The sequence below is a fragment of the Ixodes scapularis genome, unplaced genomic scaffold (assembly GCF_016920785.2).
Source record: "Ixodes scapularis isolate PalLabHiFi unplaced genomic scaffold, ASM1692078v2 PGA_scaffold6__148_contigs__length_123643588, whole genome shotgun sequence".
Lineage (NCBI taxonomy): Eukaryota > Metazoa > Arthropoda > Arachnida > Ixodida > Ixodidae > Ixodes > Ixodes scapularis.
The window spans coordinates 323,746-346,296 of NW_024609881.1; the positions used below are offsets into that span (position 1 = coordinate 323,746).

Below are 22,551 nucleotides of genomic sequence, written 5' to 3' on the forward strand. Positions count from 1 at the left end.
ACCTGAGCCAACGTTGTCTCGCGGCATGAATAGCCAACATAATACATTCATTGGGGGATGTGCATTGCTCATAAGTGAATGGTGGACTGATAAGAATTATTAATGACAGTTTAAGTGAAAGCGATGGTTGTTTAGGTATTTTCATATTTACATGCTGTTTTGGGTTCCTCATTTGGTTCCCATACCTCAATTTTGCAATAATAATTGCCTGGGTGTCATGACTAGAGGGCGCGCTATGTCGTCCATAAGTGAAGTTGATTAGTCCCGGTCCCGCGCGCATACCAGGCCGTATATGCTTTGATGCAGACGCTCTTCGGTGTACCTCATTGTTTTGAAAGCAGAAGTTCTTCGTGTACCTTTTTGTTTTGAGAGCCTAGTAGCAGCGCGGCAGCGCGGCAGCGCTAGTGATGTTTGGTCATGTGCGCTATGTGGAGGATAACCTCAAGGTGGTCGTGTCCGTGACGCTGATCCGAAACTTCAGCCCCAAGAGCGTTTCGGATTACGACAAGGCGCACCTGTACGAGACCTACTGGAGAGGGTATTATTCAGCCCTAATTCTGCAAATGGAAGGTAAGACACTTCTCAATATGAGTTAAGCTATACGTGCTACGTCGTGCACCTCGATCGGTAATGGATTTAAGCACGACGCGAAACTCCTGAAACACGACTGGTTGGAACAAGTTTCCGTAGTGGTGGTGTAGTATAGGCAATAAAGAAAAAAAAAAAGTGGTGGTGTAGTATAGTGGTAACGTCTCTGCTTCACATGTTCCTCTCCCCGGTTGGGTCGGGTTCGATCCCCAGGGAAGCTTACTTTTTTTTTTTCTTTAATCTTTTTAAATGTTTGTTTTTGTAAAGCATGTACAATATTTACATTTTTTTTTTTTACAATGAACACACACACACAAATAAAAAAAAATGTTGACGAAATTTTGCTGAACTAAGAGGACGGGACTTTCTTTCCGGAGGTGCAATCGGGGACAGCGGGGTTTGGGTTGCCGGCTGGACGGGCATGTGGGTTAATAGTTGTGCAATTAGCAGCCGCACACTGTCGCCGCGAACCACCGTGAACGCGGGCGGGAGGCTGCCTTAAGACGCCCCCAGTGATACCCTTTTTGTGACACTAAATAAATTCTCAACTTTCCACCCCACTACACGTATGGAGAGAGACTAGTTCTAATTCAAAACATGGAAAATGACAAAATAATTAGCAATTCAGTGCAGCAGGCCTCATGGAAAGATGTCAAAATTAATCTACTAAATTTGGCGTTTTTTTTTGTTTTTTTTACTTCCCCTGCCATCTGTCAGCTGTTCTACGAAGCTTCGAGATACACACGGGCTGATACGTCCGAAGGATAGTTGCATTGATATTGCAGACTCTTGATGAGCTGTACTCGTGTGATGGACAAGCGCAAATCATCTTTCGCGCTGAAAGGGTTAATCAATGCCTCTTTTGATGTTTAGTGATCATAAAAATGCATTGAATAAATCACTATACTTTTATTATTGAATATGTGGCTTACACGACTTACTCTTTTTGTGCATCGTGACGTTGCCCTGGAAAATAGAGCATACCTGAACAACCGATTATGCGGTGGTCTTCGTGCAGCAATAAGCAAAAATTCTGAGCAGCAAATATCCTTCCTGCGTTCATCAGCAGTTGATGATAGAGTTTCAGTAAAAATCTCACAACTTAATTTCTTGTTTTTTTCTAAAACAGAAAGTAAGGAGGATGTGATCCAGAACCTCCTGAAGTCAAGAGGCACTGCTCTTCCTGTGATCTTTGAGGACCCGAAGACTGCCATTCAGGTGACCTTCTACCTATATGTCTCAGATTAGTAGTAATATATACATTTTCCAGGCAACTCACGAAATTATCAAGGAAGGAAAAGGCACTTGCCCAGAAGGTTGCAAGGAAAAAAGAAATGAAGGCAATTCTGGGAAAGAGAAGACAGGTGGCACTGAGTGAGACGAGTGATGATGACGACGAAGAGCTTGTGCCTCGAAAGCTGCTGACGATTGAGAAGCAGGCGAATGCTCAGCTTGAGAAGGAGCTGGAAAGGGTACGAGGAGAACTAGCGGCTTCAAGGAAGGAGTTGGAAGAAGAGCGGAAATTAAGAACAGCCCTTTCTTGGACGCTTCTTGCGAAGTTTGGTATGTGATAATGCTGATAAGCTTGCTTGTTAGCAATTATATAGAATGATCCCCAAGCCTCTAATTTGTGAATGTTCATACAGACGATGATGGAAAACACATCGCCAAGGCACGCCCACCACAACAGGCAAATGTCAGCACGCTGGGGTAAGTTCTTTTCCTCCTCTTTATGAGAAATTCACCATTTGTAGCAGCTTCAGTAAATTGCGTTCTTTTATGCGTCACGATTATACAACATCTCTCCTGCTTTCATAACTACTGGTCGACATCTACAGGGCTCTACCCAACATTAGCACGCCTCTCGCTGGAAAAAAGACTGCGACCCACAAACCACAAGGTGTGGCAGCTACAAGTGGCAGCCAGCTTGGGCAAGTTCTTGAGCCTTCCTTTCAGAAAGAAATTAGTAATTTTTTATCGTCTCGTCGAGCTTCTTTGGCGCTTTAGGAATTAAGCCTTGTTCACGTAGGTTGAATGAGCTTGTCATTAGTAATAACTCCAGCTTTCATATCTTCCTATCGGCATCTTGACAGGGCTCGCTCCAGCATCAGCACACCTCCCAGTGCTGGAAAAAAGACTGCAACCTACAAACCACAAAAGGCGGCAGCTGCGAGTGACGGCCAGCTTTGGCAAGTTCTTGAGCCTTCCTTTTAGAAAGAAATTATTTCCTTTAGATTTCCTCGTCATGCTTCTTAGGTGTTTTGGGAATGCAACCGTACTCTCTCAGGTTTAGCGAGCTTGTCATCACTCGCATCTTCTGTTTTCATATCTTCCAATCATATATCGTGACAGGGCTCGACCCAGCGTCAGCATGCCCCCCAGTGCTGGAAGAAAGACCTCGTCCCACAAACCACAAGGGGCGGCAGCTACAAGTAACGGCCAGCTCGGGCAAGTTCTTGAGCCTTCCTTTCAGAAAGAAATTACTTTCTTTAGATTTTGTCGTCATGCTTCTTAGGTGCTTCGGGAATTCAACCATATTCTCTTAGGTTTAACGAGCTTGACATTACTAACATCTGCTGCTTTAATATCTTCTGATTGGCATCGTGACAGGGCTCGACCCAGCGTCAGCACTCCCCCCAGTGCTGGAGAGAAGACTGCGGCCCACAAACCACAAGGGGCGGCAGCCACAAGTGACGGCCAGCTTTGGCAAGCTCTTGAGCCTTCCCTTCAGAAAGAAATTATTTCCTTTAGATTTTCTCGTCATGCTTCTTAGGTGCTTTGGGAATGCAACCGCACTCTCTTAGGTTTAGCGAGCTTGTCATCACTAGCATCTGCTTTCATATCTTCCAATCGGCATCGTGACAGGGCTCGACCCAGCGTCAGCACACACCCCAGTGCTGGAAGAAAGACCTTGGCCCACAAACCACAAGGGGCGGCAGCTACAAGTGACGGCCAGCTCGGGCAAGTTCTTGAGCCTTCCTTTCAGAAAGAAATTACTTTCTTTAGATTTTCTCGTCATGCTTCTTAGGTGCTTCGGGAATTCAACCATATTCTCTTAGGTTTAACGAGCTTGTCATTACTAACATCTGCTGCTTTAATATCTTCTGATTGACATCGTGACAGGGCTCGACCCAGCGTCAGCACGCCCCCCAGCGCTGGAAAGAAGACTGCTGCCCACAAACCACAAGGGGCGGTGTCGCGTTATCGCTTGCGCCGCGCGCGTGGGCAGCCGCAGGAATGACGCCGATCTTCTCCAACTCGGGGTAGAAGCCAAAAGAGCCCCGTTTATTCCAGCGTCATCACTTTTATAACTGTCAGGCACGTGACCGCGATACACCGAGCGGCGTCACATGCGCTACCGCCACATCTCCCCTTTTTTTTCTTTTTATTTACAATGGGTCTTTCACTGAACACATTCAAGGATCATAATTGACAACAAATCCGCACAGCCACCATATTTGACAATAAACCCACACAGCAGACATATATGACAGCAAACTTAGTCACAAAGAAACGGGCAACTCGAGCAACAGCTACTTCGCTTCGTAGCGTTCCGGTTTTCTCACTTGGCGACCGTATGGTGACACGTAAGGCGAGGTAGGCAACGGAGGTTGAATCCTACCGTTTTCAGATAGATCACTCCCTGTGCTATCCCCTCCCAGAACTTCAGTGGCGCTGCGGTCTTCGCCGCTAGGCTCCCGGTTCTCTGGTAACTCATAGCTTCCCTGTGTGCCTTCCGACCTGGTCTGCTGAGGGGACAAAAGAACCAGCATCTTGCGGTTCCTTTCTAAAAGCACCCCCGCGTGAGTCTCTACCACGAACGACCTTGGCCTATTGGCCGGATGGAGGACTGTTGCCTTTTGCTTATAGTCCTTTACCCATACTAATACACCCGGCCTCAGGGGTGGCAACTCTCGTGCGGCATGCCGACGATTGAATTGTCGGCGCTGCTTCTCTCGAAAGGCCTGGTCCCGCCTGCGGACCTTGTTCAGGTTGAGCTCTCGGGGCAACAAACTTCGTGGGTGCAGCGGAAGCGTCGTACGCAGGCGCCTGCCCATCAAAAGTTCCGCCGGGCTTTTCCCAAGGGGCCCTGGGGTGTCCCTGTAAGCTAGCAACGAAATATAGGGGTCACGGGCCTTTATAATCAAGGTTTTAATCGTTTTCACCATCCTTTCTACCTCTCCATTTGCCTGTGGATACCTCGGGCTCGATGTCACGCTACGGAAGCCGTACTCGCGTGCAAACAACTTAAACTCCACAGATACAAACTGTGAGCCATTATCGGAAACTACACTCTCCGATATGCCATGCCTTGAAAAAAAACTCTTCAGGTGCAATATGACACTGGCACTTGTCAACGATGTCAACAGAGCGAGCTCGGGGTATCTAGAGAAGTAGTCAACGGCAACCAAATAGTGAGATCCCTTGATCTGGCACAGATCAACACCTACGTTCTGCCACGGCCTTTGTGGCGTTTCCGTCGGAATCATGGGTTCCGAGTTCTGCTCTCGGTGTTCAGCGCATGCTGTACAATTGGCTATAAAAGTTCCAAGCTGAGAGCTTAACCCGGGCCACCACACTGACTCTTGAGCCCTAGCTGTGCATTTACCAATGCCTTGATGACCCTCGTGTAACTGCTGGAGGACTTCGTTTCGGAGCTCTTGAGGGATTACCAACCTTCTCCCTTTTAGCAGCACTCCTTCGCATACAGTTAACGCAGACCTCTCCTGCCAGTAAGGCCTCAAGACCATTGGCACTGACGAAAACTTTGGCCATCCTTTACGGCTCAAGTCAATCAAGCTCCGACAGACTTCATCCTTTTCCTGAGCTTTCTTAACCCGTTCAAAACGGTTATGTTCGATGATGCCGGGTACGCATCCTTCCACGTATTTCGTGACTTCGCTAACAGTAAGCGAATTAGAACAGGCTGGCGTTCCCCGCAGGGGAGCCCTTGACAAAACATCGGCAGTTATGACACTCGTTCCGGGTACATATTCAACCACAAAATTGAAACGCATTAGCCTCATCCGGAAGCGCTGGATGCGCGGAGGTAATAAGTCAATAGACGACTTCCCCAAAAAGCGTGACTAGTGGTTTGTGATCGGTCTCGAACACAACATCAAGTCCCATGATGTACCCTTCGAAACGTTCCGCCGCCCATGTCAAAGCTAAGGCTTCCTTTTCTATCTGGGCATATCGTGACTCAGCTGGAGTTAACGATCTGGATGCAAAAGCAACCGGACGTCGCTCTTTGTTTGGGTGAATCTGCAACAGAACCGCCCCCAACCCGAAAGACGACGCGTCAGCGGAAAGAATCGTTGGGTATCGAACATCGTAGTTTGCCATGACCCTTGGCGAGCAGATAACGTCCTTGATATACGCCAGCGACTGTTCCTGGGCAGGCCCCCAGACCCACTCGGAATCTTTCAAAAGCAACTGACGTAATGGCTCTGTCTTCGAAGCCAAGTTCGGAATGAATCTGGCAAGATGATTTGCCATTCCCAATAGCCGTCGCACCTCAGAGACATTCTCAGGAGTCTTAAGCTCCTTTATGGCGCGAACTTTCTCTGGGTCTGGCTTAATGCCCTCATGACTCAGCTGAAAGCCCAGAAAAGAAATTTTTGTTACTCCGAAGCAACATTTATCTTTGTTCAGAGTGACGCCAGCTCGCCCGAGTCTGTCCAAGATTTGACGCAAACGGTCATCTTGCTGGGCTCTGTCTTTGCCGAAAATTAAAATGTCATCCATCAAGTTTATTACCCCTGGTATTCCCTCCAGTATTTGCGCCATTCTTTTTTGGAAGTACTCGGGAGCCGAGGTTATTCCGAACGGCAGTCTTTGGAAACAGAACCTTCCGAAAGGTGTAATAAACGTAGTCAAAAGTTCGCTGTCGCGTGACAGCTTGACTTGATGGAAGCCCGAGTTTGCGTCAATTTTGGAGAAAACCGTTGCTCCACTTAACATTCCCATACTGTCATCTACAGTGGGTAAAACGTAGCGCTCCCTACGCACGCATTTATTTAAATGCGTTAAGTCGACGCAAATTTGTACCGCACCAGACGCCTTCAAAACAGGTACTATGCCCGCGCACCAGTCCGTCGGTTCGTTTACTTTTCGTATCACTCCATTCCGCTCCATTCGCTCCAGTTCTTGCTTAACCGCGTTCCGTAATGGGAGAGGCACCCGACGCGCCGTATGGATCGCGAACGGAACCGAGTTGGGCTTTAAGTTGATTTGGTACTCTCCCGCCATGGCACCCAAGCCACGGAACAGATGCGGGTAGCACGCCTCAACAGACTATTTTGACTTGACCAAGTCGACGAACCTAATCACGCCCAGTGCCTCGATAGCAGGGAGCCCGAGAAGAACGGAGTGCAACCCAGAGACTACATACACGGTTTGCTGTACGGTTCGGCGTTTCCACTGTATCGTGGCAGTAAACTTGCCCAGAACTTTCAAGCACTCGTTACTGGGACCGGTCAGCGTGATATCGGACTTCTGTAACCTAGAAGGCAGTCCGGGAAAGGTTGACAGTACAACAGAGACCTCCGCCCCCGAGTCTACCTTAGCAAACACTGGCGTTTCGTTAATGAAGACTTGAACGAATCGGGCGTTAGACCCTGCCCCGCTCACCGACCCAACAAAGTACGCATCGTTGTTCTTTTGGAGACACGAAAGTCGTACCTTTCTTGGGTAGGCGGCAGCTTTCTTGCGGCAGACTGCGGCGAAATGTCCGGTGCTACGACAGTAGCTGCACTTCGTTGACCTTGCCGGGCAGGCTGTCCTGGCCTGAGGATCCTTTCCGCAAAAGGAGCACTTGCCGCCGTCTCGGCCGGTGGCTTGGCTGGTGAAGCGCCGAGGAGGACCGTCCCTTTCCGTCGGCTGGCCTTGTTTCCTGACGGCGTCGAGGTTACCGGCAGCTGTCGTTTCGTTGCTCGCGTCTCGTAGTTGCTGCTGCTGCCGATGGACAGTCTCTTTCAAACGAGCTTTTGCTAGGGCGCTGGCAAGTGTCAAGCTCGCGTCCATTTGTAGGGTCTCTGAAAGCTTGGAATCGCTGAGACCAACAATAAAGCGGTCGCGAACCATGCGTTCTTTAAACTCTTGGTACTCGCAACGGTCCGCTAGGGTATGAAGCGCAGTTACAAACTGGTCGACAGACTCCCCTGGTTCTTGAACGCGGCGATGAAAACACGCGCTTTCGTAGACCAGGTTCCGTGCGGCCACAAAGTGGTTGTCGAATCGCTGTTTGACGACTCCATACTTCTTCGCGTCGTCGTCGGACAAAGCGAAAGTCTGGAAAATCTGGCGCGCTTGCTTTCCCATAGTATAGAGCAAGGTTCGTACCTGTGCTTCTTCACCCCTTTTGTTGAGGCTCGACGCGAAGCAGTAATCGTCGAACTGTTGACTCCAGGTCGGCCATTCAGACGTACGGTCGAAGTCGAAGTTGCGCGGCGGTTGAACAGCGAACATTCCGTAACCGCTCTTGCAGCCTTCGCTTTCCGCCATCCCGAAGTCCTTGGCGAAGACGAGCAGCCAGCCGCCGACGATAAGAAGCGAGTTAGAAAAACGCCCCGACCACTTCTGACACCATGTCGCGTTATCGCTTGCGCCGCGCGCGTGGGCAGCCGCAAGATTGACGCCGATCTTCTCCAACTCGGGGTAGAAGCCAAAAGAGCCCCGTTTATTCCAGCGTCATCACTTTTATAACAGTCAGGCACGTGACCGCGATACACCGAGCGGCGTCACATGCGCTACCGCCACAGGCGGCAGCTACAAGTGGCAGCCAGCTCGGGCAAGCTCTTGAGCCTTCCTTTTCTGAGAAATCAACATTGCCATATGTGCTTTCCTATGCTGATGAGCTGCTTGGACGAATGAGGCATAGTTTTCTTGGTGTTATGAGCTTGTCATTGACAACACTTTTCTTCCTTTTATATATACCAGTCAGCCGAGTCATGGGGTTCTGGAGCAAGTCATGGGCCCCCCTATTGAAGCCTTGGTGAGAACTTGCTATTTATTTCTGATGCCCCTGCAACTAGGTGTTTGTTTTGCTAACCTGCATTTGCATTACAGTCTAAAGCATGTTTCTGAAAGGCCTAAATGTATAGCAAACTTACAGGTATTTCAGACATTGTACTAGCTATCAAAAATGTATCAAAACACCTTGCTAATTGTGTAGTCCACATTGCAAGCTGATAAATTTGCACCTTGTGCCGAGTCAAAGAGGAGAATCTTTTACTGGTGCTCGAAGGAGTTTGCTTAGTAGAAGCAGACCATGCAAAGGCATGTGGCAGGGATGTATTTCTGCAATTTTCCTGTTCGACAGCAGGTGTCACATGACACAAAGTGGCGAGTGTTCAGTGAGGGCTTGGTGGCAGTAGAGAGCATGGTTAAAAATCGCGCACAAAGAGATGAGGATGAACGAGGGAGGAACACAGAACACAGACAGGCGCGCACTCACAACTTTGGTATATTAAGTGAAGGAAAGAAAGGTGAAGCACAATTTTTGGGTGTATCTCAAAACGTCCCATTCGCATTTGAAACTTGCATATTTCCTCCCATTCTCATTTGGTCCTTGTTTGAACCTTCTCGTAAGATCCTAATCGTTTTTTCCGCAACTGGGCCCATTCTCATTTTGCCCGTTATCTGGAAACGTCCCATTCGCAATTGGACCTAGCGCATTTCGTCCCATTTTCATTTGGTCTGACTTGTTTGAACCTTCTCATAAGATCCAATTGTATTTTTGGCAACTGGACCCATTCTCATTTCGCCCGTTCGCGCTACGACTGAATGGTACTAGTTTGGCATGCTTTCAACATCGTTATGCCTTCGCGACTTTGTTGATGAGCCTTACCTCGCTTGGGCCCCCAACATACCATCAGATATATGTTATGTGTAGAGGTACGCACTGAGAATCGTACAATGACACCTGCTTCCCTTCCTCAAAACAAACGAAAAAAAGTGATGAGCATCTAATTTTATAAACTTCATTTGAACAGAAATAGCATACATCATAAAAGTGGTGGCATTGTCCCAAGTCGAGAGACCTTAAAGGGCAACTCCGGTCCTTACTTTCGATTTTGGGATTATGACTGTTTTTAGTGCAGTCAGCGTCCCTGAATTGCAAGGGGCAATTTTTTTCTCGTTATTGTGCGTAGTTTTAAGGATATCGACGCCTCAAAGTTCTGTTTGGGGCGCGGCCAACAAAACCAAAACTAGCCACTCGAGGCCCCGGCAATACTGGAAATCAGCCGCAATATAAACGTGACGTCAGGATCGTTCTCGTTCAACGAGTACGCAGGCCGAGCGGCACCTACCTCTGTTGCGCTAGCCGTTTAAAGATAGGAAGCAAGCTGATTTTGTTTTAATTCTGTATTCGTAGTTATCCAGCATATGTAGCAAGAGTTAGTACGTATACCCAAAAGCTAGCGACTGGAAAACCCATGAACTCGTTCGGTGCCGTACTCGGCGGCCGCTGCCGTGCGTGCGCTATGCCGTACCCGTCGCTTGTTTACCCAAAAGCTAGCGACTGGAAAACGAGTGAACTCGTTTGGTGCCATAATCAGCGGTTGTAACTTGGCGTGCGGTCTTCCGTACCCGTCGCTAGGCCTAAATTGTCGTCAGGGCTCCGTGGATGGAGCGGCGTTGCTCTACGCCGCGCTGCCAGTGACGTACAGTAATGGGGGCACTCTCGCTTTCGCGCTGCGGGTCAGTCCCAGACACGAAGATTTGAGGCTCTCCGGCGTGGGCCGCGGCGTCCGAACGCACGTGTTCTAAGCTGTACACGTCTGTTTTTTTTTTTTTTTTTTCCTTGGGCGCGTAAAAGCCGAAATCCAAAGTTCACTCGTCGAACCACGTTCACCCACACCTTTTCCGATTTCCGGTCCGTTGGAAACTTGTGAAAAAGCACTTCCGGGTTGCGCAGCGGGTTGTTTGAGCAGCCCACAGCGCTACAAGTTGTACTCGGCATCTTTCGAGGAATAGCTGGGCAGTCTTAGGCGCACCGAGTTGCCCGCTAAAACGAGTCTTGGAGTCCTCACAAGCAAATAAACAAAAGGCTATACCGAAGCTACACGGGCTACAGATAAAAGCAACGGCTAAACACGCCCATCACAAGCCGAAGTAGCGGTGGTAACGGCTCAAAAAAGCGGAATGCGCGCAACGCCTGGACCGGAGAAAAAATTGAGAACGATACCAACGTCACGGCCCAATGTTGCTTTAGCGATCGGCAACCCGCTGGCCGCCCGCTAAGGAACAGCGGCTCGCGGCGGCTCGCATTTTTATTATTGGCATTAGTTGAGAATGGGGCATCCGCGGGACGCAATTGTTTGGCTGGGGTTGTATTTTGTGTCACTAGATCGATGCCGGTAACTTATTTCATATTGAGTTTTGGCCGGAGTTGCTCTTTAAACAACGTGACATTTCGGAGTATGATCTGGCTGCGATAAATAGTTGGTCTGTTTTATTGTCAGCTAGTAGCTTTTCAGGACGACCTCGACGTACTGCTAAAATCCCTAGCAGAGAGAGTATGCCGGTAGCGTGGCACGCACACACACACACACACACAAAATATATCAATGCATTTATTAATATTACCCGAAAAAAGAAAACAATTTTGGTATGGAAAGATTCAAGTGCGATGGGTCCAAGAGAGAAGATCTTTTTGAGAATGGTTGTTTTGAGAAGGGCCAAGTGACAAGGGCGAAACAAGAACGGGCTCAAATGATAACCACCCCAATTTTTTACATGGGACACCGGCACCAGGGGGTAAGCAGTTCAGTCGCACTCAAATTTTCGCAAGAAGGCAACTTCTTGCGAACCTTAGACAATAAAGAGGTTCTGCAGGGATGCTGGATGATGTTGAGCAAGGTTCCTGAGCTCAGGACCTCATTTGTTCTTGCTGTCTGCTGAAAATCATCATGCTTGTGCTACGTCAAAATTACTATGGACGATTGTGGCATCTATGCATGGAAGCAAATTTATTGCACGCATGGGTGATCTGTTGGGTCCAACAAAGTTTTCTTTGCTGGCAAGTAATCTTGGTTGCAGCTGTTTTCATAGTGAGCATTTTTTCGCAGCATTCAGGGCACGCAGCAGAAAACCATGCTGGGTACCGTGGCAAGGACCAGGACAAAAATATTGAGGCGGACCTCGGGGAGGATCTTGTTGAGTGCGCCGACTGGGACACCAATTGGGACATTGATGAAGATCTTGGAGGCGACGTCGGAGGCCACTTCGCAGAGGACGGCGGAGATGGAAACGACATTGATGAAAACATTAGTGGTGGCGACGCAGATGGAGACGCCGTCGGCGAGAACGACAGCTCTTCTATTCCACTTTTCCAAGTGCAGGAAGGACAAGTAAGTATCTTTCTTGAGTCAGTTGTGAATTTTTTATTAAAATGATAAATGAAACCCCTTGTACTTCTACATTATTTTTATTGGGCAGTCTATGCAGTTGTATTGTTTGATTTTATGGAATATATACAAGAACTGAAATAGTTTTTTAGACAGCATATCATGTATCTGTGCAGTCTGCTTTCATGCACAGCTTTTGAAGTTTCTTCCTCTGTGCATTTTTTAAAAGCTTAACAAGAAATGTGGGGATCTCAATAGTGGTTTGAATTTAACTGCTCTCTGTGATTTAAAAGTGCATGTGTCACAGGCTGTGCAACAATCTTCTAATCTTTTCAGGTTCATGTGGGGTCAAATATCTTTCTACTGAAAAAAAATTTGAATTCGTATTTGATGCAAAAACCGACTCGATGTGCGTTAAGGACGCAGCACGGACCATCTGGTCTACAGCAGAGCTCCTCGAGCGCAGCGTCAGTGGGAAACCTTGCAAGAGGTAGGTGAAACTGGGTGCCTTGGGCAAGAAGAGAATGACCCCTGAGAAGAAAGGTGCTGTTTTGAGTAAGTGGTTTCATAGCTCAATTTTCTATGCTGCTCGCAAGTGTTTCCAGTGTAGAAATTGAAAGCTCTATGCTCATTGTCACCTCCACATAAAAGCATGTTTCGCACTAAATTCATATGTGCCGTGAAGTCGTCAAAGCTTGGCTAAGGGGTTTCTCCTCCAATTGTTTTCATGGTCTCTGATTTTCCTTGTACTTGGTTCAACACACCGATAGACACGGCTGAACTCAAATAAAATTTTGTCTCGAAGTCATTCAATTTTCAAGCATGGGGTTGAACCGTTTTATTTTTTCAAACTGAAAGCCACTACGGACAACACTGAAAAAGTGATGTCAGTAAGAGGCATAGGTTCGGTGTTTGGGCGGTTAATCTCGTTTGCAACTGATTACACTAAGCTCCACTATGTGAAACAAATGCTATTGAATCCCATTCCAACCTTGACTAGTAAGCAGCACCAAACAAAATCTGCGACGTGCTCTATTTCTAGACTGCCCTCTCGGCCTGCATGTCGGTGTGTCCGTAATGTCACGCTACTGGAAAGCACAGGAAATTTTGAATGTTTTGTTTTTGCACCATTTTTGTTCACTGTTCTCTCTATTATTATTCCGAGTCTCAAAAAGGGCAAGGACCGTGTATTCAGGAAATGTAGCTAGTTCGGGTAGACCAAAAATCCGTGGGGTACCCCTTAAAGCACCCTAGTTCAAGGGTATTATCAGGAGGGGCATATCAGAAATTATAAATTTCTACAGAAACAAAGAACAAGGCAACGACTACGACAACAAGAACAAAAATGACATGCCGTCAGAACTAAGACAGTAGAAGCAACCAAAAACACAGGAAAGCTATGCTGCCTGCGCATACAAGATAATGGAATTCCTGAAAATCACAGTTTCTGTGATAGAGACTAGCATCTCTGGAAGATTGTTGCAGTCCACAATAGACAATTTGCTATTTTCCCAGGCACTCCGGCCCACGCGCAAGTAATTGTGGGAGAGACTGTCCCTCGCCTGGCCGCTCTGCCTTGAGATCGCATTGCCGTGTCGCTTGCCTCCTATTAATCCTCTGTTTTTCGATTTCATTACCTGTTTTTATGTGTTTAAGTGTATTTTTTATTGCTTCTCAGTGTTTCTATTCTCTTCTGCGAGTGATATTTCTTGTATATATATAGTATTTGTGTGTTTATTTTTCCTTTTTCGACGGGGGTGCCGACGGACAACACGCCGCTTCGCGCGTCGTTCTCCGGGTGAGTACTACCGTTGCTACCGATTTCTATCGCACTGTTAGCTGTTCATTTTGCTTCAATTTGACCCGCGTGCAGTCGAGACGAGCTGTTTATGAACACCGGCGCACATGTCATAGGGATACGCAGAGCTCTGAATCAACAATCGCAACGGGAGAGCCGAGTGTGCAGTGATATGGCCGCCCGCGCTCGCTCCGTTGACTCGCACTGTAGCGTATGCCTTCGAGTGCCGCTTACTTGACCAAGATACAGCACGCCGCTTTGTCGCCGTGAATAATTTTTCCAAATGTCTGCAAAACCGTAACACCGTTCGGCATATCCAACGCTGCGGCGCCTGACAACTGCACGCAGGAGCGCGCAGTTGTCAGCACTTGCAAAAGGATATTTGCAACTGACAACCGCTTAGCAGATAGATTAAGAAGGCATACTATAAGCGCATATAAGACACGACGTTGGGCCACCGGCGCTTGCGAAAGGCTCGCGTAGCAACACGCAGTTTTCAGGCGCCGCAGCGTTGCACATGCCTCAGCTTCGCAAACATTCGGACAAATGATTCGCTGCGACAAAGTGGCGTGCTGTATGTTGCTCAAGTAAGCGGCACTCGAAGGCATACGCTACAGTGCGAGTCAACGGAGCGAGCGCGGGCGGCCAAATCACAGCGCACTCGGCTCTCGCGTCGCGATTGTTGATTCAGAGCTCTGCGTATCCCTATGACATGTGCGCGGGTGTTCCTAAACGGCTCGTCTCGACTGCACGCGGGTCGAATTGAGCCAAAATGAACAGCTAACAGCGCGATAAAAATCGATAGCAACGGTAGTACACACCCGAGGAACGACGCGCGAAGCGGCGTGTTGTCCTGTCGGCACTGCCGTCGAAAAAGGCAGAATGAAGACACGAATACTATATATATACACGAAATACTGTGCGCAGAAGAGAATGGAAACACTTAAAAGCAATAAAAAATACACTGGAATAGATAAAAATATGTAATGGAATCAAAACACAGAGGATTAAGAAGAGGCAAGCAACAAGGCAATGCGATCTCAAGGCCGAGCGGCTAGGCGAGGGACAGCCTCTCCCACAATTCCTCGTGCGCGGGCCGGGGCACTTGGGGGATTTCGCAAAAGGTCTATTGTGAGAAGTAGGAGTGAGTTGTTAAATGAATTAGTTGAACCGGATATGCGCTGAAAGTAGTAGGAGTTTACATGACGACTGCGCAGGAGTTTGAAGGAATAAACTTCTGACAGTGGAATGATTGCGATAAGAATTGTTGATTTAGCAAAGAGTAAAAGTAGATAAATCTAGGTTTGCTTTATTGCAAATAGATTTCTAAAACTGTAATTTGACAAGATGTAGCAGGGTGCTCGATTTTGGACTGCTTCGATTCGTTTCACAGTGAAACGTATACAGTGTAGACCGCATGTAACGTACGTTGCGGGAGTCGCGAAAATCCGCACTATAAGCGGTACCGCGCTATAACCAAAACATCAATTGTTCATGCCAAAATACATGCCATGAGACAACTTACCTTTGTAAAACAATTTATTTTATGTCGGATAAAAAATAAAGCTTAGTTTGAGGAAAGTTTTTATTTCACCAGACTAGTACACTTCTCTCTCAAGTGTGTCACGTATTTTGAAAGAAATGAGCGACTTTTGCCTGGCGCAGCCTTTTAACGGCGTCGCGGGTTGCGGACGGACGTTGCGAGCGTTCAGGATTGCTAACCCTAATCACTTTTTTCCGGCGATGAAAACGCGTGAAAATTCGCATCCCTTATACGGTATGCGCCAGTAATACCTTCAACTTGAGCACAGGCATGAAATGCTCCAAATAAGAAATCCGGGCGATGTTCGAAAAGCATAAATGCTTAGAAAGCATCACTGTAGTCGAAGTAAACAAACACGGGCGTTTCTGCCGTCTTGAGAGCGCCGCCACGACATCGCCGCACGAGTATGTGGATCTTCCCTTCTAGTAAGTGCTGGGTTATCATAGCGACACACGACGAAAATTCACAGTCAAGGATAGCGCTTTTACGCGGAACGATGAGCTTCTACCAAAACTGACGCCATGTTTGCGGATAGAAGCAGCCGGCCCGCGACCGGCATGCAACGCGCGCGAACACTTCTCCTCGACCTGCGATTGGTCTGTCGTTGCGGTTGTTTCCAATGCAGCGGAGGGACGCACGCACGTGAACGACACGTGCGTGCGTCCCTCCGTCGCTATGGCAACTGAAGCCTCTCTCTTCGCTTCTTCGAGCAACCTCCTTGCCCCTCGAGTGCCGTTTGCGGCTCGCGCCGTTATCTAGTGTCGCACAGGGAAGCGTGCTCGCTGCGTCGGCGCGGTCGGCGGGCTGTTGGAGAAACGGCACTGTAACCGGTATTTCCCTTCGTGCGCCTGCATTTTAAGCGGTATGTAATTACATGGGAATTCTATGGGAGGCGAACCGGTGGTTTAAAAAAGTCGCGTTATACCCGGTCCTGCACTATCAGCGGTTACGTTGTAAGTGGTCCATACTGTACTACTAAACTGCTATACAGCGCAGTGTGAATCAGCTTTTAGAATTCCAATTGTTTTCAGATATGTACAGGAAGTACATTCAGGACAATCCCTCCGTGAAGGAGATAGCCGTCCTGGCCGACCCAATTCTCTCTCCCGACAAGAGAGTGGCTGCTGCCGCAGCGATGAGGGAAGCTCGTCTCAAGAACATGAACAAGTACATTGCTGAAATGTGCAACGACCAGCAGAAGAAGTAAGTTGGGTGTATTATAGTGCCAGCATTCATTTGCGTATTAATTTCCCTATAAAGTGTGGAAAGAAATGCCATATATGTTCTACGTTAGAGTCCTGACTTATGAATTATTGAGGATAATTTGACTTACAAATAGGATTTTATGATCACCTGCTCTGTTTGTAAACCTTTGGGTGCAGTGCAAGCAAACATATGTTAGCACAGCATATCTGTTCCCGGTGTACACGTTTTCCTGGCTGTTATGCTCATGAGCACCAGTCTTGTTGAGCTCCCATAGGAATATCTCCATCAATTTTCCGTCTTTTGAATTCGCGTTTCAAAAGTTTCTTCCGAGTATCTGCCTACGCAACCAGGCAACACGTTGGGTTGTGGAGTAGCCCAGTTTGGCCTGAGATGGAACGACAGAAATCTGTTATAACATGCAAAATGTATATTTTGATTCTTTCTCTTTCTCATGATTATGATGAAAGTTGTATTCTAGTCTCCCTGCATTTTTAATCTTTCTACCTCTCTATAAATGGTACAAATGTAGTACTTCAGGACAAAATATTCTAGATGCGATTATGACTGTATTAGCGGCGATGAAAACTGAAGGTAGTTGGTTGTTTTTTTATTTTGGTCATAAGCTGTTATAACTCGGCTGTATGAGTAGCTATTAAGGCCCGTTCATACTCTTGCGACCTCTTAAACCTAGGTTCCTTAAAACTTCTTAAACCAGAGAACACACTGGCGCCATCTATTGGGAAGCAGTGTAAACTCGGCGGTCCGGCATATTTTTTTTTATTTCTCGCGCATTATCCTTTCTTCCTTGGCTCGAAAAACTTTTGTCAATGTTATAAACGAGCCTTTCTATGGTTATTACGCACATTTGACCTCAGAAATCCCGCAAAACCTTCGCTCCTGTGAAATGCAGTTCCAGGGTCACCGCATAGATGGCGCCACAATACCAGTGTGTTCCCTCATTCTAAAAACATTCAAGAAGTTTTAAGAGATCCTCGTCTCTCTCAGTCGTACTCGGTCGCAAGAGTGTGAACGGGCCTTTAGTGTTTTGGCAACGTTTATTATTACATTGATATCAATGCACTAGAACCCAGATAACAGTGAAAAGATGACAGGGTCCGTCTGTCGACAAACCAATGGAGAGGGAAGCGCATTGGGTGGAGAGGAGGAGAGTAGTGAAGGACAAAGGCGAGAGGGAGGCGACATCACAGGGTTGAAGCCTATGAGTGCGAGCGGCGCGGGGAATGAGAACGGGTGACGTCACGGCGCAGCATGCCCAGTGGTGGGGCTCCAGTTGCTGGGGCGAGTCTGAACTGTGCGGAGCGTGTATGCCTTCGTGTGAAAAAAAATTAAAGGGGGACCCATTGGTGGATTCTTAGGAAATGCGTTAGCATTACCTTTCGGAAACTCCACACGTGACCCTTTTTGGGAAGTGCTAACACTGACCCTGTAACGAAGCCATAAAGAGGCAGCAAAAAATAGAGGAAGCCAAAGAATAAGCCAGGACAGAAAAGTGAAGAGGTCATCGTTATCATTTCCCAAAGGGGGTTATGTGTGGAGCTTCCCAAGCGTCATGCAACACATTTCCTATTAATTAAGTACAAATTTTCAGGGCTATGCATACAAGAGCAAGTCAAACATGCTAAATTACCAATCCGGTTTCTATTCTGCTTTTGAACTTGCAGGGACAAACTTGCCCGGGCACTTTTCGTGGAGGAGAGTGAGGTAAGATCATTAAGACTAATGGGCAATTTCTCGTGAAGGGTTGGAAGAAGGTTAGTTTGAGACACTGTCATAAAGCAGGATGGGGGATCAAACTTAGGTTTATTTAGATATGCTGCATGCCTTAAAGTGCTTTAAAGGGCCCCTCCAACAATATTTAAGCATCTCCTTTTTTTGCGCTTTCCGCCTTTTTAGTGGCTTGGGAGATGCTGGGAACAAAAACGAAACCACAAAATAATATTGTTTCGTATGGTGGCGCTGTGTGGTGCTAAATGCAAGCGACTGTTGACGCGGAGTAACCTGTTTAGTGACCAGAGTCATCAAACGTTTCTCTCTGGGCATGGAACAATATGTTTGATTGTGTTCCGCGTCCTTATTTTGTATAAAAGTTGTTTATGTTGAGTTTTGAGAGCATTGAACTAAACAGAGTTTCAAAACTTGTGTAAGCAACGAGAACAGAACATAGTTGACTTGCCCCCGTGAGGAGCAGTGCCATGATCCCACGATTGGAGGTTCTTGATATGTAATGGAGTCTGTTTTCTTGCTTGATTTTGTCATTTTAAAATTCTCATAACTTCTGGAATAATGGGAATTTTGTAAGGAAAATTGTTCCTTCATGTTACTACATCGTCTGAGGTCGGCCTCACCGCAAGTTTTAACCAGTAAAAAGATATTATATAAATATTACTCCGGAAAAGGGATTTCTTTTTCCTAAAAGTTTTGGAGTCGAATCTGGCATATTTTGGGCTTAAAGGTATGTCGCCATGTTTTAGAAAATCCTTTTAGATTTTGATCTTCAAACATGTACATTATGTCTGCCTTGTGAGGGGCAGTTTCGTAAAGCCTTTAGGTGTGTTATCCAACTAAAAATAAAACAAATGATAGTTTTTAATAAAATGGCCCCAAATATCCGTGTTATAACAACCGTAACGCAATTCGGGCACGGGCACGGAAAATGGCTTGGTCGTAATGTAGATGTATGAGCAGGCTGTCCGATGAGCTAGAACCTTTGGATTGTCGTAAGTGTGCTATAGCCAAAGTACCAAAACTTCTGTCATTTTGGGTGGTCGTGTTTCAATTCAAGCATCATAACATCAATACTTATTCGTAATTTTCAATTATCCTAGTTGGTTGCACAATCTAATGTGTAGGCAAGATCTGTACCAAATTTGCTTTGAAAAATGTTTATTTATAATAATGTTACGGGCGTTCTCACAGCCACAAACCTTAGAAAATCAAGTTTTGAGGAAAGCGAAACTCGTCCTAATTTTTCGAAGCTGTTATTTCTACCATGTCCAGAAATACAAACGCTCTACTGGCGTGAATGCGCGAATCCTTTCTATGTTAATTGCATAGCCCGTTTAAACCATCTCGTCTTGTCCTCAAAATGTTTATAATTACAGGAGCCCATCAGTGGTGCTTCAACCTCGGGGAGCTAAGAGAAGATTCAGTGAGTGCTATCACAACACTTACTTCTAATACTAATCTTAAAACGTCCCTAATGGATGATGCAAGTGGCACCTCTTGAGGCAAATAAGCTTGCTTTCTAGTCTCTTGGTGAATTTGGATGGTCAATGTTCAGCAAGCTATTACCGGGCACTAGGCAATAGCATTTGTACGATCAAAATCCTGCAAGCGCGCGCTGTTCGAGTGGGCGTTCTTAGGCCAGCTCAGGTAAATTTCAGGCACTTTTTTTCACCCAAGCACCAAACAAATGTTGCTGGTGGGTACCAGGCAATATCCGGTGTGATTGTAGCCAGATTACATGAATATATCAATGACGGAATTAAACTAATAAGGCTTCGAGCTGTTTGTGGGCACATTAAGCAAAAATAAATGAATAAATAAATAAACAAAAGTATCAAACTGATCTGTAGTCATTCGGCAGTTAGTGATCAAGTCAAATGAAGCCATTTTGAGTTGAGGAACACAACATAAGCAAAAATGCTTTAAGAATGAGGGCATGGGCGACAGTGCCGATAACCACCTCCCATCTTGCATAGTCGATGCCATGACTATCCCCAGTTTTTTTTTTTTTTAGCAGAATGTTTTTTATAGTAGGTAACCTCACTTTTTCCGAGTGCCACGTGCTCAGCTTCATCGTCACAGTTTTACGTTGGCTACTTTACTCCAACTGGTCACTCCTTGCAGTCTACCAACAAATAGTTTTGCCCTCCTAGACACCCCTTATCTTTAATTTATTTCAGACGGGTACCTTTACAGTTTGGCGAATCAGTCAAATACATATCAACAGCATTCTGATTAAGACAGTTTGCTACACAGTGTGAAAAACAACTACCAATTTTTTCTGTTTCTTACTGGTTCAGTCGGATGTGAGTGTGACGAAATGGAAGAGGGCCAATTCTGTGTTCCAAACTGCGTGTACTTTCTTTTCTGGGTTGAGGCCAAAAATCGAATGATACAGTAACGTTTTGTTTCGAGATACAGCGACCTGGCAATCCGCACAGAAAAAAATACCGGAGGTTCTCCTTGCGGGGAAGAGGCGAAACAATCTGCCCGTCTAGCATTTTGAAGGCCACAGTGTGTCACCGACAGATTTCTGCCTGTGCTGCCAGTAAAATCTTGCCAGTGATTGGCCGCCAAAACTTGCCATTTTTGATGAGTCGGACTCAACACCAGCTCTTATTTTTCTTAAAGGTCGACGTACGGTTTGCACATTTAAAGCAATAGCTTTATGGACGACACTTTGCGGAGATTTTGAGCTCGTGGGCTGTCGTCGCAGCTATCAACAGCACACACACAAGCTTCCCCTCGTCCTTCCCGCATGAAGGACTGCCACTCACTTTTACCTTCGCCTCTCCCTTTTTACACGGAGGTCTCCCACGAATAGAAAGGAGTTTACCCGTGCATATCCACAGGCTTTCCACACGGTGTGCATGCAAACTGTACTAAAATTAACTGTTGGACTATCATAAAAACTGACGCACGAAGGACGAAGCACAAAAAAGAGAAGGACACAGGACAAACGCTTGTCCTGTGTTCTCTGCCTCGTCTTTTGCGGTTTAGTGTTTATTTAGGTTTCGGGAGAGAGCTGTTCACGGAGGTACGATGCCGCGGGGGGTGACTGCGTCGCCGCTTCAAAGGCGCTTACTCCGCCGAGGCCGTTGTCGAGTGCAGGCAGCTCGGCTAGCTTGGCCACTCTGCGAAAAGTGTCGAGTGGGACACGGATGAACTTGCGGGCAGACAACGACTTTTGATAGCAGATGCCCCCTTCATATCTATACTTCAATTCTTTCATCCGCATGCTCTTCCCGTAGAAACGACCGTGTCACGGGTGACCAGGTTCACGCAAAACAACGGCCATAATTTCTTCTACAGACCGCTACTATGAGAACACCATCGCACATGCAATGAAGTATCGATGCAAACCGACACTTATGTGCACGTGCGATGGTGCACAGTGCACACGCCCCTGCCATCACACGGTGTGTGGAAATATTGCACTTGCACTACAATAAAAGAAACATTGTACACCACCGTTTTCACAGTTTCTGCCAACATTTCACCCGCATTGCACGAATATCACACAGCTATCACTGTCACTTCTACCTTCATTCTGGCCAAAAGGTGCCAATTTGTTTGTATATCTCTCTTTCCTATATCCTCTCCACGTCTCCCGTCCATAATGCAACTCCCCCTGGCAGTTTAGGAGAGGGGATTGCTTAGAGATTAACTCCCCTGCAGAAGATCAAGGTCGAGCATCAGTCTTTAAGGGGAGGGGGTCATATGTAATATTTTATGGGACTGACAGATAGGAAGGAGACATGTCACCGCCTTGTTTTGGAGCTATTGCTGCCTACACTGTCCATTTACATGGCCTCTGCTTGAGCCCCAAAACTTTATTTACATTCGGTCTAAGGTAGTAATACATCCGTTGTCGTATTCAAGTTTATCCATGGAGAGGGATATTACCATATCTTCTCTGACATCTATAGCATCTAGAGTGTGGGTGAATGCACATATGTGCATGTGCCCATGCTCCTGACTAGCAGTGCCACTGGCTGTGGTGGAGCAGGCACCTGACCTTCCCTTTGTTATCTTTTCAGGTGTTCAGGTCAACGGTCATGTCCTCAATTCCTTTTCCTGTTTTCTCGTTGTCTCGGGCTTGAAATAAAACAGGTCTGTATGTTTTGTGTTGTTTCTTTTAAAGTGATAGCTTTACGGGTGACACTTTGCAGTGCTTGTGGGCACGCAAGCTTTCTTCCCTTCCTTCCCACATGGAGGGCTCCCGCTCATATGTGCCCTTGCATGTGCGCACCCTCCTCCTTCTTAGAGGTTATGCACGGGGATTTCTCTCGTGGTGCACAAGCTTGCGAGAGCAC

General features: G+C 46.8%; 1 pseudogene; it reads left to right on the forward strand.

Moving 5' to 3' along the window:
* The first annotated feature begins 407 nt into the window (after positions 1-407).
* Positions 408-22,296, forward strand: LOC121838316 (annotated as a pseudogene).
* Positions 22,297-22,551: the final 255 nt, after the last annotated feature.